The 12,698-nt window shown below is 32.5% G+C and overlaps 1 long non-coding RNA gene across 1 annotated transcript; it reads right to left on the bottom strand.

Annotated features, from left to right (window-relative positions):
* Window positions 1-10,069: 10,069 nt before the first annotated feature.
* Window positions 10,070-12,222, bottom strand: LOC145162318 (uncharacterized). Its single transcript, XR_013739036.1, has 2 exons — window positions 11,996-12,222; window positions 10,070-10,868 (listed from the first exon to the last, which is right to left on the bottom strand). It is a non-coding gene; the product is annotated as an uncharacterized LOC145162318 (long non-coding RNA).
* Between the last annotated feature and the right edge of the window lie 476 nt (window positions 12,223-12,698).

Genomic DNA, 12,698 nt, shown 5'->3' with positions numbered 1-12,698 from the left:
TTTTGAACGTTTGGTTAGTAGTTGGATGTTCAATTCACCACGTTACTCAATTTGATTATGCCCGGTTTTAAACCCGAGATCTCTTGTTTAAAAGGTTTCCACCTCTAAAACTCTCATTGTTGTGTAAGGAGCTATTTGTTTTTTTAGAAAAACCTCTTATTGCTACGCGGCGCAGCACATGCGCATCACTTTTCATCTTGCAGCTGTTTGTTTTTCAGAAGTCTTCGGATTAAAAAACTTTTGCGCGTGTTCTTCTTGGCACAACAGTTGTTTTGCTTCTTCCAACCTCTTTTTCTTCTTTTTTTCTTGCTAAAACATTGATTATATATTGCTGAAATCTTATTTCACATTTTTCTTTGTTTATTTTTGTTGATTTATTTTATATTTAATAATAATAATTTGTTGATGAAATATCATTATTTTATGCTAAAATATCTTTATTTTTTGTTAAAATATCATTATTTTTTGCTGAAATATCATAAATTCTTGCCGAAATGTCATACATTATTAAATTTTCGGTATTAAAAAAACTATTTTCGGATTATAAAATCAGTTTATTTTAATTTTTTAATATCTGCATCAGCATGCAGATGTTAAAAGAACAATCACGCTTCTTATTACAGTCTGCAGTCGTTTAGTCCACCTCTTCTACTGCAGATGGTTGCAGAGATGATCCATAGATTTTATGGATTTTTGTTTCAAAAAAACAAACATCACCTAAATGTTTTCTAGAGATTTTTAACACGAAAGAAATTTTTTTAAAAAAAAAAAAAAAGAACTTATAATTTTAGATCGTGACTAGTAATTTCGCATTATACTTGTGAAATTCTCTCAGATTTTATTATTATTATTATTATTTTTGTATCGTAATAATTCGAAAATGCAATCTAAAGTTATTTGTTGTGTAAATGATCTTTGAAAATTTCTAAGATAAAGAAAAAATGTTTATTTTTTTTATATTTTCGCAAGTCATGTTGAGAAAATTTTATATTTTTTACTTTAAAATAACTTCGTTTTAACAATCTCACAAATCATATAGCAATTTCGGAGATGGGTGCTGCAAATTTGATAATTATTTATAGAACTCTTAGTGCAATAAGTCTCTTATTCTTTATTCATATTTCATTTTATCCCCTTAATTACAATTTAGTTTTAAATTTTATTTATTTAATTATTAATTATTTATTTCTATTAAATATTTAATTACAATTTATTTATATGAAATATAAATTGTATATCAATTATATAACATTTCAACCCATTTTTATTTGTAACTATGACCTAATAATTTTTTCGTATTTTATGTATATAAAATAAAGACATAACATAGATGTATTTATATTTTTGTTTGTTTGTGACATTTTTATATAATGTATGTTTAAAAAATAACTAACTAAATGAGAGAGTTTTATAAAAAAAAAAAGTTAGATAGATAATAATAGATTTTATATATATTCATATATATATATATATATATATATATATATATATATATATATATATATATATATATATATATATATATATATATATATATATATATATATAGAGAGAGAGAGAGAGAGAGAGAGAGAGGTAAGAGTTCATTTGAAACGAACATAATTTTGTAAGACCTGGGATCAAATTTTTTTAGTGAAATATTTTAATATTCTATTGTTCGTAAAAATAAAATATGCAATATATTCTAACATTATATGTTTTAGAATATTTCAATGTAAAATATGTTAAAATTATTGTTTTAAAATATTAGAATATTACACACATTTAATTTTTATAAACGCTAGAATATTAGAATATTTCACTAGAAAAAAAATAGTCTCACGATCTCATAAAATTAGGCCGTCTCACATGAACCTAACCCCTCATATATATATATATATATATATATATATATATATATATATATATATATATATATATATATATATATATATATATATATATATATATATATATATATATATATATATATGTTAATAATTAAAGATGTCATTTAATTAGGTTAACGTTAGTAGAATGATGAATTAAAAAGTTTTTAAAGCTATTCTTAGGCGCATTTTGTGCATCTTTTTGCATGTCTTTTCGCCCCATTTATGCATCCATTTAATCTAGTTAATCTCATTTCATTTGCATTTTAAAAAATTCATGTAAGTTGCGAGAACAACCTTATTTGCATATTTTTATGGTGTTTTCAGGTGAACTAGAAGTGGAAACACATTTTGGGAGTGCCATGAATGTCAGGTGAAGATATCGAGATAACTGGACGCAAATCAGAAAGGTTGAAAAAAAATGATGTTGGTGCCAAAAGACACAAGGAACATGGGGAGTGTTGGAATTACACATAGAGTTGGGCACAGGGAGTGTTGATCAGAAGAAGACCTGTTGACTTTTTATGAACACGGTTCATGTTGTTTTGCCCTATATTAACATGGGTTGTGTTGGACTTAATCAACATTTTTTAGCATTATAATTTGGAGGAAGATTCGAAATGGACATACTACTTTCTACATAACACGGGGTGGGTCAATTTACTCTATATAGACATGGGTCGTGTTTGGACCAATAACTAATTTTTGGCTATTTTTCCTGTTCACTTTATCTCGGGATTTTGGGCATTTTTCCACACACGCTTCATTTCAGAGCACCAGGAGAATGATGATTTCAAGCATTATTGCAAGGTTTCGATTATAAACATTTGTCGTTAGATTTGTAATTCTCGTTTGCGGATTATTTCATATTTTCTAAACTTGTAAATTATTCTAGTTATGTGTGGCTAGAACCCTAGTTATCCCAATTCGGTTTTTCGACTTTGGTTTATAATTCAAGCATGTGATTTGATGTTTTATTTCAATTCTATCTAGCGAATTCGGTTTCATAGCAATTAAAAGTTTGATTTTAATTTTAACTCTTGTTGGGCACTTGAATTAGTGTTAGATCATTCAGGTTAACTGATTTGCAAAATTTGTAATTGTTTTTTGAATTAGAACTATTAACAAACATTAAATTGATTTCCATTGAATGATTTTAATGTGAACCTTATTCCTACGTTCTTACGCTCCTGAGCATATGAGGAGTATTGGATGTTGTTGGAAACATTCACACAGAACTCAATGTAATCTTTTGATTTTTATCTAGAGCTTATTTAGACATAAATTAGAAGGTTATGTTATTTTCAAAGGCGTGTTTTGAGCTTAACAACTTGGTGAATGGGAAGTGTTAGAGCTTGTTAATACTTTCAAGTACCAACTTAGATGGAATTGAAGTTAATTTCATTTCACAATTGAATTGCAATACCAAGATAGACAAACATGTTGGATTAGGTATCTAAGCCCATAACTATAATTGGTATGTACTTGACCCGAGAGTAGCATGGTCCATTTGGGTTGCCTTCACCAGAGCAATTTGATAGGATGGACTTTTGAGAAGAGGTTATTTATGATTTATAAATATATTATAAGTTCTAATATATTAATATGAAATCATGTTATTTAATTAGTATTGATCAAGATTAATTTGGAATTAATTTAGTGATCAAAAGAGACTAATTAAATTAACAGGGACTGATTATGTAAATTAGTGATATATATATATATATATATATATATATATATATATATATATATATATATATATATATATATATATTGTTTGGGCTATTGATCCATGATGGACTAAGTTTATGTAAGTATCCATGAAGAGTTAACCCACATGAAACATGGATCATAACCCAAGTGTATGGATTAGGGTTTACCCATGACTCTTGGATTCCTACACTATATATATGATACCCCTTTGGCCTAAAGTTGGTTGAATGTGTATTCTTGGAGAAGCATAGCCGAATTTTAGTGCTCTATACTCTCTCTCAAAAAGTCATCTTTTGTTCATGGTGTTTGTAAACCATTTGAGACATCACATTTGAGGTGTTAAGTTCTTAAAGGCCAAAACTACAAGCTACAACAAAGAGGTAATTCTATAACTCGCTTTTATGTTGCTTATGTCAATTGTATGCTAGTTGTAGGCTTAATGCTTTGGAAACAATATTGCATGTATAATTAGAGAAAACATAGATCCAAAACATTTACGATTGTATATGTACCATAAGATGTTGTAGTATACAAAACCCAACAAAACATAGTATTGGAATCTTTACATTTTTGAATTCTATTTCAGTTTATTATTCCTTCAATTGTTTACTTAACATCTTGCAAATAAACCCCTTCCCCTTTAGTGACTAACATGTACCTTGTGCAAAGAGGTATATACATTATCCTTGTGTCTCTATGGATCGACCCTACTTGTCATGTACTACTTTTTAGTGTAATATAACGATGATGTTGGAATCTATTATACCCTTTTATTTGTTAGGTTTGACACCCTAACAGTTATAACACAACTTAATCATTGAAAACTATTAGATATGTCGAAAGAAAGTTTAATTGCATAAAATGGGTTGTTTTATGGATTTTGAAGAAATCCAATTCTTCCTTTATCTTTTACAAACAACCGAGGAATTAGTAGGAATTGAATTCCAAATCCGGAAAATTCCTATGAAATGACACGAACCAAACTCCTACTAATATACTTAGTGGCTATTTGTTTTTTCTAAAAAAACTACTTCTGTCCACTTATGGTTGTGCCGCATAGAACATGCGCAACACTTGTCATTTCTTAACTTTTTGTTTTTTAAAAGATTTCTTACTTAAAAACTGTTACGTGTGTTTTGCGTGGCGCAATATTGGACCCTCATCTTCAAACATCTTCTCACCTTTAAATTATATTATTCAACAAAAAATTGTTTTATTTTTTGCAACATGTTTATTATTTTAATAATATTATGAACGATATTATAAACAATTCACATATACTTTATTTTGGTAAATTTCATATAAATATTTTTTTTTTTGTTACATTGTCTATAACCAAATATTATTAATTTATAAAGTTAATCACTAAAATTATCAAATCTATTGAAGTTAATCGAAAAAATAACCATCGTCTTGGAAAATTTAACAAAATGAACATGTTGTTTGCTAAATTAACAATTTCATTTATTGTTATTTAGCAATTATTATATTTAGTTATTTTATATAATCTTTTTGAATTGGAATTATTTGATGTGGTGTAGATAAAGAGTATCATAAAGTGACTTCTATATTTGCTCTAAATATATGACATATCTTATATGTTAAACAACAATTTGGGTAACAACCACAAAACTAAATATAATTTAAATGAATAAATATAATATGTTTAACAAAAAAATCACTTGTAATATATGGTCTAGGAAGTGTATTTTCAGAACAATTATTGTAATATGAAACTATTTTAAGTTTGTAGAATCAGTTTATTTAAATTTTAGTTTATTGCAGTAGTCTGGAGACGTTGAAAAACAAACTGACTTCTTATTACAAGTTTCAACCGTTTGGTCCATCTCTTCTACTGCAAAAGGTTCAAATGTGGGTCGCAGATTTCAGACGTTTTCGCTTCGAAAAAACAAACATCACCTTAGATAGATTACTATTCTTAAAAAAAAACTATTAAAGTATTAAGATATTAAAAACTATTTGCTATTTGTGACTTTTTATATAAAATTATTATAAGGGCACCCATAGTAGGTGTTTATGAATTAAATAGATATTAAAAACTGTTTGCTATTTATAACTTTTTATGAATTAAATAGATGATGATAATAATTGAATAGAAGTTGAATGAAGTGTAGGTGATGATGATTGAATAGAAGAGTTATATTATGATTGAGTGGTTCAATGAAATTAATCTCTTTTTTTTTCAATAAAATTTCAAATCACAAATAAATCTAATCGCATTTGGTAGAAGTCTCCTACATTTACCACACATAAATAAGTCTAGCACTTGAATGAATCATACGTTTCATGCAATTGAACGAATTGAGATTGTTGGTGGGGGTAAGTCTGACAAGTAACGAACGATTTATTTTTAATTTATAATTGTATTTAAAAAAATGATGATGATGATGTGAAAATTCGATAAATTTTGTAGAGTTAAATGGAGTAGGAATGTTAAAAAGTAAAGTCGAATACAAGTGAAATATTGATATGAAAATGGTGTTACAATCTATTGAACCTTTTATAGTTTAATGGACTATAAACACCCTAAGACTATTTAAAAAGAAAATTTTAAAGGGCACACCACCACAACATTATATTTAGTACTAAATATATTTAGTTTCCACGACTTTAGTATTAAATTATAAGTTTGATCGGGGATTGAGACGATCACAAATGTCTTATAGAGTACTAAAGAAAAAAATATGTATCTTTGTATGTTTAAAAAACATGTCAATCTCCGAAAAGTAAATCGGCAGGTTAAATATTGGAGTAATTCAGTGGATAGTCGCCTTTAAATCATTTATTTTTTTTTAAAAAAAAAAAGTTAATTTCGTCAATTGGTAAATGAAAATAAAAAAACATTGTTTCTATTCAATGCAATCAAAAGAGAGATAACAATCAATTTGTCTTCATAAAATACCATTATTTCAATGATATTTTATAGAAAAAAAAAACAAATAGATTGTTACATATTTGTGGTACTATTTTAAGAACATATGTGTTTTATAAATAAAATACAAATAACTAGTATTTAAGTCATCCACTGCAGAACTATTTTATAATTAATAAAAATAAAAACTATAAGGTCTTTTGGTATGGGACCCTCCTCATGCTTGAAATGTTGAGGTGACGGACATGCCCGCTAGTGAACACCGCCATAAGGCCGAGTAGATGTGATGTGGAGTGAACCGCTCTATGCTTCTTTACGCGTAATAGGATTGCTTCATCTCCAAACGGTCACAAAAATGGTTGTTGTCACGTTTTGTGTATTAAAAAAATTAGTTACTTTTCAAATTTAAACCATACACTCTTAATTATAAATATCAACAGTTATATATATATATATATATTACTCTACAAATTAACACATAAATATCTTTTTATTTTCTCATATATATATATATATATATATATATATATATATATATATATATATATATATATATTTCAAATTATGGATCCAAATCAAATTAACTCACCCATTCCAACCCCCCACCCTAACACTTCAAATGATCTATATGCACATGTTGGTTACATGCAAATGTTGACATCTCCGATTTAACTAAAACCTCTATTCACCAACTTTTCATACCCTCCCAACTATAACCAACAACAAATACTGCAACAATTCAATCAACCTCAAGTCCACGAAGAATATAACAATTAAGTTATAATGTTTTTAATATTTATACTTTTTTAGTAATGTGGGCTTAAATTTTTATGTTTTTATGTTTTATAAGCAATATCGGTTTTAAATTTCTGTGTTTTTAAGTATTGTAATGGTTTTTATTAGTAAAATGTGATTTATTTTTATTTGTAAAATATTTATTTATGTTTAATAATCAAGTTTTTTTATTTAATCTTACGTCAAAAAAAAATAAAAAATAAAAAGATAAATAGTATGGAGTGGTAACCATTTCCAATAGCTAGTACTGTTGTAGTAAACATGTAGTGAATATGACATGGCTTAGATGTCGCAATACTTTTCTAGTGGAAATGTAGTGACAATACTCCTTAACCTAAGAAGAAGACAAAATTGCAAAAATGGCCATTGTGGTTTGTATATTTTTTTCGATTTTTGGTATAAACCTTGAAATTTTGGATAAATGGTCTTTTTGAGCATCTTTTGTTGTGAATTTTATCCCTCCTAAAATTGAAATGACTATCATATCATTAGTATATTTATTTTTCATTTTTTTACTATTTAATTAGTATTAAATATAGAAAGGGCCCACATAACCTCTGTAACGACCCATAATTCTTGTTCCGTCATCGAGTTTAGTTCTCATTATGTTTTCGTTAAGTTCACCTGTTATCTTGGTTAAAGCTTGGTTACAAGGGATAAAGTGTAAGAAAATGATTATTGATCATGTACATGGGTCATAGGGTCATTTTATCATACTTTAAGTGCTTGACTTGTAACTTATGATGTATATAATGAAGCTCAACCCTAAAATTCGGGATAAAAATTCCATTTGCAGCCACCAACTTCTACAGAGAGAGAGAGAGAGAGAGAGAGAGAGAGAGAGAGAGAGTGTGTGTGTGTGTGTGTGTGTGTGTGTGTTTGCGCATGTGTATGTGCATCCTTTTAAGGTTTGGAGACCATTCGAGTGAATGAGGTGAAGTTCTTGGAGGCTTTAAAGCATCCTTGGGGCAGTGATTGGGTGGCTTCGTTTTCATCTTGTTCTTGAAGTGCTATATGATTTTCCAGTAGGTATAAAACATTCTCCTTGAGTTCATATATGTTCTTTCCTGTCATACTCAAGAAATAGCCATCGACTATGCAAAATCCATGGTGTAACAGTGTTTGTTGGTCCTTATAGTGTTCTATCCATCATGAGCACGTGGTTATGGTGTTGGAGGAATAGAAGCTTCCCAAAGGAGGTGCTAATTGGACATGGTTCGGACATGGGAGAGCAGATGATCAGAAAACGCTCTTATGATTATGTTAGCATTCCTGCGGCGCGGTACACTTCAGATTGTGGCGCAGTGACGGGGGCTCGCATTTTCCTGACCGCGACTTGCTGACCAAACCGCGACCCATTTTCTAGGCATAACAGATTGTCTTACCTTTTGTAACCTGTTTTGAGAGAACTTTTATGCAATCTTTTTAGGGTGTTTAATTGCTTGCTGAAGGGTGTTCTTCCTCTGTTCATAACCCACATATATTGGACTAGAGTTAAGTCAATCCTTGTTGCAAATCTAGTACTTTGTTAGGAAATTTCATATCCTAGAATGAATGGATTAAAACTAGATTGTTGTAGGAAGCATATGCCCTGATTATGAATGGTATGTATGTTGGGAATGTTGATTCCTTTATGTGATTGAAAGTTTAGGATGTATTACATGCTAGACTCTTGACATGATACTTTGCTGTGAAGTGTGTGATAGGTTCATGCTAAAAATAGGGATATATGTGGAATGTATGGTATGATATATGCATGTTATGATTTTCTTGAAATCCTATTGTCTATTATGTTGGGACAATGCATGCTAGTGATATAATATGCCTAACTGACGTAATGATGATATGTGCATGATTATATAGTGATGCCAAATGCTTTAACTTAGTATTTCATGTTTGCATGTTTACATATTGAGGAGTTTTGAAGTAATATGCCTTATATATATTAATAATAACTGAGCATGATTACTTAAGGAGGATAGATAAGATTTTTGTGTACCCCTTGTGTGATGAATTAATAATACATTAATTAAAATGGGGAATACACTTAGTGGGGAAGAGGGTAGCAACCTAAACTTAGGTGTATACCTTATCCGGATTGTGTGATGGCCTAATAGGTTGAAAGAATACCTACAGGTAAAGAGCTTAAGCTAATAGTGAAGTTGAGTGGTTTTTCTAGACAATTATTCGGTACATGGTCAATGGTTGCGGGGACTTGATTGATGTTGGTGTAGTGATGGTGCTAGATCAAACATTACGTTTGAGTGGGAAGTTTCTAGTCATGGATAACAGTGGTAAAGTACGAGTCTCGAATGACAACACATGTACTTGTATGTGCATCGTCATAGTAGCAAACGCAGCATGTCGGGAGCACTGTTACAGGTGAAAGTCACGCCTCACTTAGTGTATTGGGTCGAGCATGTCACATTAGTAGTGAATATGTTTTTACCTTTGGGGTTAGTGATGGACCTAGAGACCCGAGCTAGTGAAGATTAATATTTATAAATTAATAAAGCGATGAACGGTAAAGAATAATTACAAAGGTAAATAGAGATGGGTAATTATTAATGGAAATGCAATTGAAGACTAATATCATTATATAAAAGTGATGGTTATATGATATATGTCATGTTATGCAATGTGTGTAATTGAATGTATGCTATGTGATGATTGTTAGACCCATTTTTGGATATGCATGTTTCATTAGCACTATATGAAACATCCCAAAATCACAGTCTGAAAATTTCTTTTTAATTTAATACTAAAACCATAGTCATCATATATCGCATAAAAATCATAAACAATATATCTCAAAATATTATAACAACTGTCAAGTATATCAGAGTATAAACATCCCAGGCTGATCAAATGGTGTGTGCACTGCAATCTTCCCGAGCTCCGCTTTTGAAAACTGAGTACCTGAAACCAAAACTGAAAATTGTAAGCACGAAGCTTAGTGAGTCTCCCCAAACTACCACATACCATACAATAACGCATATTGGGCCTTGCCCACTGCATCGGGCCCCGCCCGGCATCGGACCGAAGTCCGGACTAACTTGGGTCCCACCCACTGCATCGGGCCCCGCCCGGCATCGGACCAAAGTTCGGAATAACTTGGGCCCCGCCCGGCATCGGACCGAAGTCCGGAATAACTTGGGCCCGGCCCACTGCATCGGACCGAAGTCCGGAATGTACTAAACATAGCAAAACATAAACATATAACATAATCATATATACTGCATCGGGCTTGCCCGACATCGGACCGAAGCCCAGAACATATAACACATAACACAAACATGCATGAATCACAAAGACATCAAGCATACATAACTACTTCTCGGGATTTCCCCGACATCGGACCGAAGTCCGGAACACATAACATATAACATGTAAGCTAAAATCACTGCATTGGGCCCCGCCCGGCATCGAACCGGAGTCCGGAAACATACAATCTGCATCGGGCTAACCCCGGTATCCTACACTACTAAACAGGTCGGCATTGGTGCCTTAGACCCGTTCCTACTGAAGGGAAACTCACCTCGCACTGCTGAAGTCCCGCGAATAAATCCCGGGCTGCTGGCTGACAAATCATCAAGCTGTTAACATCCAAATAAACCCAATTAATAATTGGATCCCAAATACATATCCATAAGTCCTTGCTTGGGTAAAAGACTACTTTACCCCTAACTTAGCTTGATTCAAGCCCAATGATAATCAACTAAAGCCCAACTATGGCCCAAATTTCTAAATTGGGCCCAAACTCCTCACATGGTATTACCTTAAGGCACAACCATTTATCCTTGGTCCAATACTTGGCATATGATGGTCCAATATCTCATAATCATCAAGGCCCAAATATGGCCCATCTATGGCCCAATTTTCTGAATTGGGCCCAAGCCTGCCCAATGGGCCTCATCCTATAACCGAGCCTACTACTTTAGTCCTTATACTTGTTCTTGGATGGTCCATCAATAGCCCAAAACATCTAGGCCCAACAGGAGACCCAACTCCAAACCCAACAAATTAGGGTTTTCACATGGAATGATGATTAGGGTTAATTATAAACACTTAACCCATTAAAGACTTAATCCATTGAGTCCATCAGTTACTAGGTCATTCATACAATGTAATTGGGCATAATTCATATTTCAATTCCAATGGCCCATAACGCGGGTCCCAAAAGGCCCAAACCAATAAATTTACAATTAGGGTTTTTTAAACCCTAATTAGCCCTGTCTAAGATTAAGCAATTGGGTCAGTTAGGGTTCCACTAGGCCGGGCACCACCCACTGTCACCTCGGGCAATGGTGGTCGGCGGCGGTTCCTGGCGGCAGGCGGCGACAGCCACCATTTTCAATGGCGGCAATGGTGGTTCCGGCCAAAATTGCATGCACAACTTCGCATCCATAAAATACATGCTCACACACACTAACACACACACACAACCACCCTTCGTGGTGGCTGGTGGTGGCAGAAGACGGTGGCAGGCACCACCTTGTGGTGGTGGCGGGTTTTTGGCTAGATATTTCACATACAACACCACCCAAACCGATAACAGCCTGAATACACGATCACATTCATATTCAGCCACCTCTCAAGTGGCTATCACCATCGGAAAAGACAGAAACGGTGGCTAAAAAGATCACCGGCGGCACAGTGACGTCCCACGACGTCTAACCAACAGAAATGAAGAAGAAGAAGGGTGAGTGGCGAGCAGTCTTACCGAGGGCCTCTTTATCGCAGACGACTTGCACAGCGACGCACACGGCGGGTTTTTCCCCGGTACTCGGCGGTCCTTTGATGCCCACGACGTCTCCGGCAGTCGTATATTGGTGGCACTCCGGCGAGCAACTTCGTCTGGTCGGAACAGCGGGTAGAGGTACGACGGATGAGAAGGCTCACGAGAGGTGATGGCGGCTGAACTTGCGCATGGCGGCTGGAGAAGATAGGTTTAGGCTTTTAGGATACGACGTGGGGAAGGGATACGGGTATATCCCGTGTCTCATTTCAAACATTTGCCCATTATGCCAATATTAGTCCCTCCACCCATAATTTCTTTCAATTTAAATCCCAACTTACACTTTAACCCTTGCCTCCATAAATCTTTTCAACTTTAATCCATTATTTACTATTCAGCCCCTCTCTTCATGATTTTATTTCAATTAAATCCAATATTTATCAAACGCACCCTGACTTCTGAAATCATTTTTAAATTAACTCCAGAACTTGCACTTTTAACCCCCAACTTCTAAAATTGTAACAATTAACCCCCAGGACCAACACCTTGCTATATAAATTATTGATTTTAGGGCTACTATACTGTAAAATCCCCAAATTTCGAGGCCAAAAATTTTCATTTTTAATTAAGTAATTCATAAAACAGTCCACCAAAACATTGTCAATATTACATCAACTTATAAAAACCA

The sequence above is a fragment of the Lactuca virosa genome, chromosome 3 (genome assembly GCF_052849685.1).
Source record: "Lactuca virosa cultivar CGN04683 chromosome 3, Lactuca_virosa_CGN04683_v6, whole genome shotgun sequence".
Lineage (NCBI taxonomy): Eukaryota > Viridiplantae > Streptophyta > Magnoliopsida > Asterales > Asteraceae > Lactuca > Lactuca virosa.
The sequence above is the reverse complement of the archived record's forward strand: the minus strand, read 5'-3'. Positions and strand labels throughout refer to the sequence as shown.